At 47.7% G+C, this 5364-nt stretch overlaps 1 protein-coding gene across 1 annotated transcript in view; it reads left to right on the top strand.

Annotated features, from left to right (window-relative positions):
* The window catches only part of KLHL25 (kelch-like family member 25), a 45684-nt gene extending 40326 nt beyond the window's left edge, over positions 1-5358 (top strand). The window contains exon 5 of the mRNA XM_010832181.1: positions 5007-5358. The gene's annotated coding sequence lies outside the window, so the exon portion shown is untranslated. The remainder of the gene's footprint in view (positions 1-5006) is intronic.
* Positions 5359-5364: the final 6 nt, after the last annotated feature.

The raw sequence follows: 5364 nt of genomic DNA, 5'->3' as shown, positions 1-5364 counted from the left end.
ATTATTTTTAAAGCTTTTATTTTACATTGGAGTGCAGCTGACTAACAGTGTTGTTAGTTTCAGGTGTGCTACGTGATTCCGTTATCTGTATACTTGTATGTATTCTTTTTCAGATTCTTTTCCTGTTTAGGTTATTCTAGAATATTGAGCAGAGTTCCCTGTGCTGGCTATACAGTGGATCCTTGTTGGTTATCTTTTAACTTTATTACTTAAAAAGAAATCTCTTTCTCGGAGGAGAATTGCTTTACAGCATTGCGCTGGCTTCTGCCACACGTTCTGTGTGGGTCTTTGTTGCTGCGTGGGCTTTTCTGTAGTCCTAGGGAGTCGGGGCTGTTCTCTGTTATGGTCCGGGCTGCTCACTGCAGTGTCTTCTCTCCTGGTGCACAGGCTCCAGGGCGTGCAGGCTCGGTAGCTGTGGCTCCCGGGCTCTGCAGCACAGGCTCAGTTGCTCTGTGGCATGTGGGGTTTTCCCAGACCAGGGATCGAACCCGAGTCTCCTGTATTGGCAGGCAGATTCTTTACCACTGAGCCCCCAGGGAGCCCCTCGTTATCATTTTAAAATATAGCAGTGTGTAATGTCAGTCTCAAATTCCCAACCTCTGCCCACCCCCAGCTCTCCCCCTCTGGTAACCACGAATGCGTTCTCTCAAGTCTGTGCGTCTGTTTCTGTTCTGTAAATAAGCTCATTTGTATCACTTCTTCACATCTGTGATATCCTATGATATTTCTCTTTCTCTGACTTCACTTAGCATGAATCTCTAGGGGCATTCATGATGCTGCAGGTGGCATTAATTCTTTTTTTTTAGTTCAGTTGCTCAGTCGTGTCTGACTCTTTGTGACCCCATGGACTGCAGCATGCCAGGCTTCCCTGTCCATCATCAACTCCTGGGGCCTGGCTCAAACTCACGTCCACTGAGTTGGTGATACCTTCCAACCATCTCATCCTCTGTTGTCCCCTTCTCCTGCCTTCAATCTTTCCCAGCATCAGGGTCTTTTCCAATGAGTTGGCCCTTGGCATCAGGTGGCCAAAGTATTGGAGCTTCAGCATCAGTCCTTCCAAAGATATTCAGGACTACTTTGCTTTAGGATTGATTGGTTTGATCTCTTTGCAGTCCAAGGGACTCTCAAGAATCTTCTCCAACATCACAGTTCAAAAGCGTCAGTTCTTCAGTGCTCAGCTTTCCTTATGGTCCAACTCTCACATCTATACATGACTATTGGAAAAACCATAGCTTTGACTACACAGACCTTTGTTGGCAAAGTAATGTCTCTGCTTTTTTAATACGCTGTCTAGGTTTGTCATAGCTTTTCTTCTAAGGAGCAAGTGTCTTTTAATTTCATGGCTGCAGTGATTTTGGAGCCCCCCAAAAATAAAGTCTCTCACTGTTTCCAATTGTTTCCGCATCTATTTGCCATGAACTGATGGGACCGGATGTCATGATCTTTGTCTTTTGAATGTTGAGTTTTAAGACAACTTTTTCACTCTCCTCTTTCACTTTCATCAAGAGGCTCTCAGTTCCTCTTCGCTTTCTGCCATAAGGTTGGTGTCATCTGCATATCTGAGGTTATTGATATTTCTCCCAGCAGTCTTGATTCCGGCTTGTGCTCACCCAACCTGGCATTTCGCATGATGTACAAGTTAAATAAGCAGGGTGACTGTATACAGCCTTGACGTACTCCTTTCCCGATTTGGAGCCAGTCCATTGTTCCATGTCCAGTTCTAACTGTCGCTTCTTGACCTGCATACAGATTTCTCAGGAGGCAGGTAAGGTGGTTTGGTATTCCCATCTCTTTAAGAATTTTCCAGAGTTCGTTGTGATCCACACAGTCAAAGGCTTTAGCATAGTCAATGAAGCAGAAGTAGATGTTTTTTTGGAACTCTTGCTTTTTCTATGATCCAGCACATGTTGCCAATTTGATCTCTGGTTCCTCCACCTTTTCTAACTCCAGTTTGAACACCTGGAATTTCTTAGTTCATGTACTATTGAAGCCGGGCTTGGAGAATTGGGAGCATTACTTTGCTAGCATGTGAGATGAGTGCAATTGTGTAGTAGTTTGAACATTCTTAGGCATCGCCTTTTTTTGGGATTGGAATGAAAACTGACTTTTTCCAGTCCTGTGGCCACTGCTGAGTTTTCCACATTTGCTGGCATATTGAGTGCAGCACTTTCACAGCATCATCTTTTAGGATTTGAAATGCTCAGCTGGAATTCCATCACCTCTACTAGCTTTGTTCATAGTGATGCTTCCTAAGGCCCACTTGACTTCACACTCCAGGATGTCTGGCTCTAGGTGAGTGATCACACCATCATGGTTATCTGGATCGTGAAGATCTTTTTTGTATAGTTTCTTTGTGTATTCTTGCCACCTCTTAATATCTTCTACTTCTGTTGGGTCCATATTGTTTCTGTCCTTTATTGTGACTATCTTTGCATGAAATGTTCCCTTGGTATCTCATATTTTCTTGAAGAGATCTCTAGTCTTCCCCATTCTGTTGTTTTCCTGTATTTCTTTGCACTGATCACTGAGGAGGGCTTTCTCTCTCCTTGCTATTCTTTGGAACTCTGCATTCAAATGGGTATATCTTTCCTTTTCTCCTTTGCCTTCTGCTTCTCTTCTTTTCACAGCTATTTTTAAGGCCTCCTCAGACAACCATTTTGCCTTTTTGTTTTTTTTCTTGGGGATGGCTTTGGTCACCACTTCCTATACAGTGTTATGAACCTCTGTCCATAGTTCTTCAGGTACTCTGTCATATCAAATCCCTTGAATCCATTTGTCTTTTCCACTGTATAATCATAAGGGATAAGTCATATCTGAATGGCCTATTGGTTTTCCCTACTTTTTTCAATTTAAGTCCGAATTTTGCAATAAGGAAAATTGTCTCTTGTAACAGACTTAATAAAGTCTGTTTTGTCCGATATGATGATTGCTACCACAGCTTGCTTCTGGTTTCCATTTGCATGGGGTACCTTTCTTCATCCCTCACTTCTGGTCTGAGGCGCCCTAGGTCTGAAGTGGGCCTCTGTGGACAGCATGTATACTCTCCTTTTGCCATTTTGTTAATTGTTTTGGATTTGTTTTTGTAGATCTTTTTTCATCCCATTTTGTTCTCTCGTGATTTGATGACTATAGTGTTGTGTGTAGATTCCTTTTTCTTTTTTGTGTTTATCTATTGTCAACTTTTGGTTTGCAGTTACCTTCAAGTTTTGATATAGCGGCCTATATATAAACAAGGTTGTTGTAAGTTGCTGGTTTTTTCATCTCGAATGCATTTCCAGCATCCTGCATTTGTGTTCTCTTCTCACGCTGATGTCATATTTGTATGTAGGTCACTTCCTCATTTCCTGCCTTCACTCTAGTTTACCTGTATCAGGGAGTCTTCCCATGTGTACTTTGTTTCTAGTTGTAGCTTTTTCTTTTCCACCTTGAGAAGTTCCTTTATCATGAGCTGCAAAGCTGGTCTGGTGGTGCTGAATTCTCTTAGCTTTTGTCCGTCAGTGAACTTGTCGATTTTTCCATCAAATCTGAATGAGAACCTTGCTGGGTAGAGTATTCTTTGTTGTCGATTTTTTCATCAGTTTAAATGTAGTGTGACGCTTCCCAGGTGGCTCAGTGGTAAAGAGTCCTGTCAGTTCAGGTGGTGTGGGTTCAATCCCTGAACCCCTGGCAGGAAGATCCCCTGGAGAGGGAAATGGCAGCCCACTCCAGTATTCTCCCGTGGACAGAGGAGCCTGCTGGGCTACAGTCCACAGGGTCACGAAGAGACGGCTGCGTTCTCAGGATGTGTCTAAGCAACCCGCCTGCTGATGGGCGGGGCTGGGTGGGGTCAGGTCCTGGTGAGGAAATGACGCCCTCCAGGAAGGCTCACGTCAGTGAGTACTCCCCAGAACGACCGCCTGCAGTGTCTTTGTCCCCGCCGTCTGCCACAGCTGCCCCCCCACCTCCACAGGAGACCCTCCAGTACCAGCAGGTAGGTAGGTCTGGCCTAGGCTCTTATGAGGTCACTGGTTTGTTTTTTTAACTGGGCCCTCGTGTGCATAAGACCTTCCGTGCAGCCTCCCAGAGTGGAGTTTCTGTTTCTCCCAGTCCTGTGGAATTCCTGCCGTCCAACCCTGCTGGCCTTCCAAGCCAGGTTCTCTTGAGGCGCCCCCTCCCATTCCAGACCGGGGAGCCTGACAGGGGGCTCAGAACTTTCATTCCCGCGGGACAACTTCTGTAATAATTTCCAGTTTGTGAGCTGCCCTCCTCGCGGGTCTGGGATTTGATTGTATCGAGATTGCACCCCTCCTGCTGTCATATATGGCTGCTTTGTCTTTGGACGCAACGTATCTTCTTCGGTAGGCTCCAGCCTTTTGTTGTTGATGCCTGCTCAGCAGTTAATTGTAATTTCGGTGTTTTCGTAAGCGGGGGTGAGCGCACATCTTTCTGCTCTGCCGTTTTGTCTCCGCTGCTGTTTTACGCACTTGCTTTCTTCCGTGCTTTGTTGGCTTTTTCTTCCTTTGAGTGGAGCTCAGTTTCACTTGCTCATAGGCTGCAGATGCAGAAGGCTCTCACCCAGGACTTTAGACTGCCGTTCCTGGTGCAGAATGGCTCTCATCTCTTTTTTAAGTTTTGTTTTTTTCCCCACATATAGCATTTCTGTGTGTGTTGGCTGTATACATTTGTTCGTACAAGCCTGCAGTTTCTCCCGCTGGAGCACGATCCACGGAGACGGTATCTGTGTCTGCCGTCCCCTTTCTCTGGGCCTGGCACATTGCCTGCTGGGTTGACGGTGTGCAGAGTGTGTGTCTGGAGAAGCTGAATGGAGGTGAGCAAAGCACAGCTCAGGGAGGTGATGGGCCTGTTCCGGGCCACACTGCTGTAGACGGGCGAGCTCCATTCTCATCCAGGCCTTCTGGCCGGGGCCTGAGCCCCAGCCCCTCCACGTGGCCTTGCGATCACGTCCAGCCCCAGGTGAGGACGGGGGGCAGTGGGATTCACCTTTTCTCTCTCTCGTTCCTCTGCAGACGCTGCGCGTTTCTCCCCGCCCCACGGCCACGGCCCTCGCTCTTGCACGTGGCCCTGATCTTGTCCAGGGGATGCTCCGCCCGGCCCAGCGCTCTGAGCCGCCAGAAGCCGGCCCACCAGCCCTGGGAGTGGCGGCCTCGGGGGCTGCTCTGAGCTTCAGGGAAGAAGAGCCGTCTCCGTGTCCTGTGGGTCTGGCTGAGGCCTTGCCTGCTTTGCAGTGGTTTGCGGGGGGAGAGGACCTTTCAGGGGGCGTGGACGGATACCAGGACTCTCTCGGCCTGGAGGAGAAAGACACGTCTGCCAAGCCTTGAGGGCATCCTGGACTGGGGCAGGGGGCTGGGTGGGCTGGGGAGGGCG

Source organism: Bison bison, unplaced genomic scaffold, assembly GCF_000754665.1.
Source record: "Bison bison bison isolate TAMUID 2011002044 unplaced genomic scaffold, Bison_UMD1.0 scf7180017860443, whole genome shotgun sequence".
In the NCBI taxonomy this organism is placed as follows: Eukaryota; Metazoa; Chordata; class Mammalia; order Artiodactyla; family Bovidae; genus Bison; species Bison bison.
The sequence above is the reverse complement of the archived record's forward strand: the minus strand, read 5'-3'. Positions and strand labels throughout refer to the sequence as shown.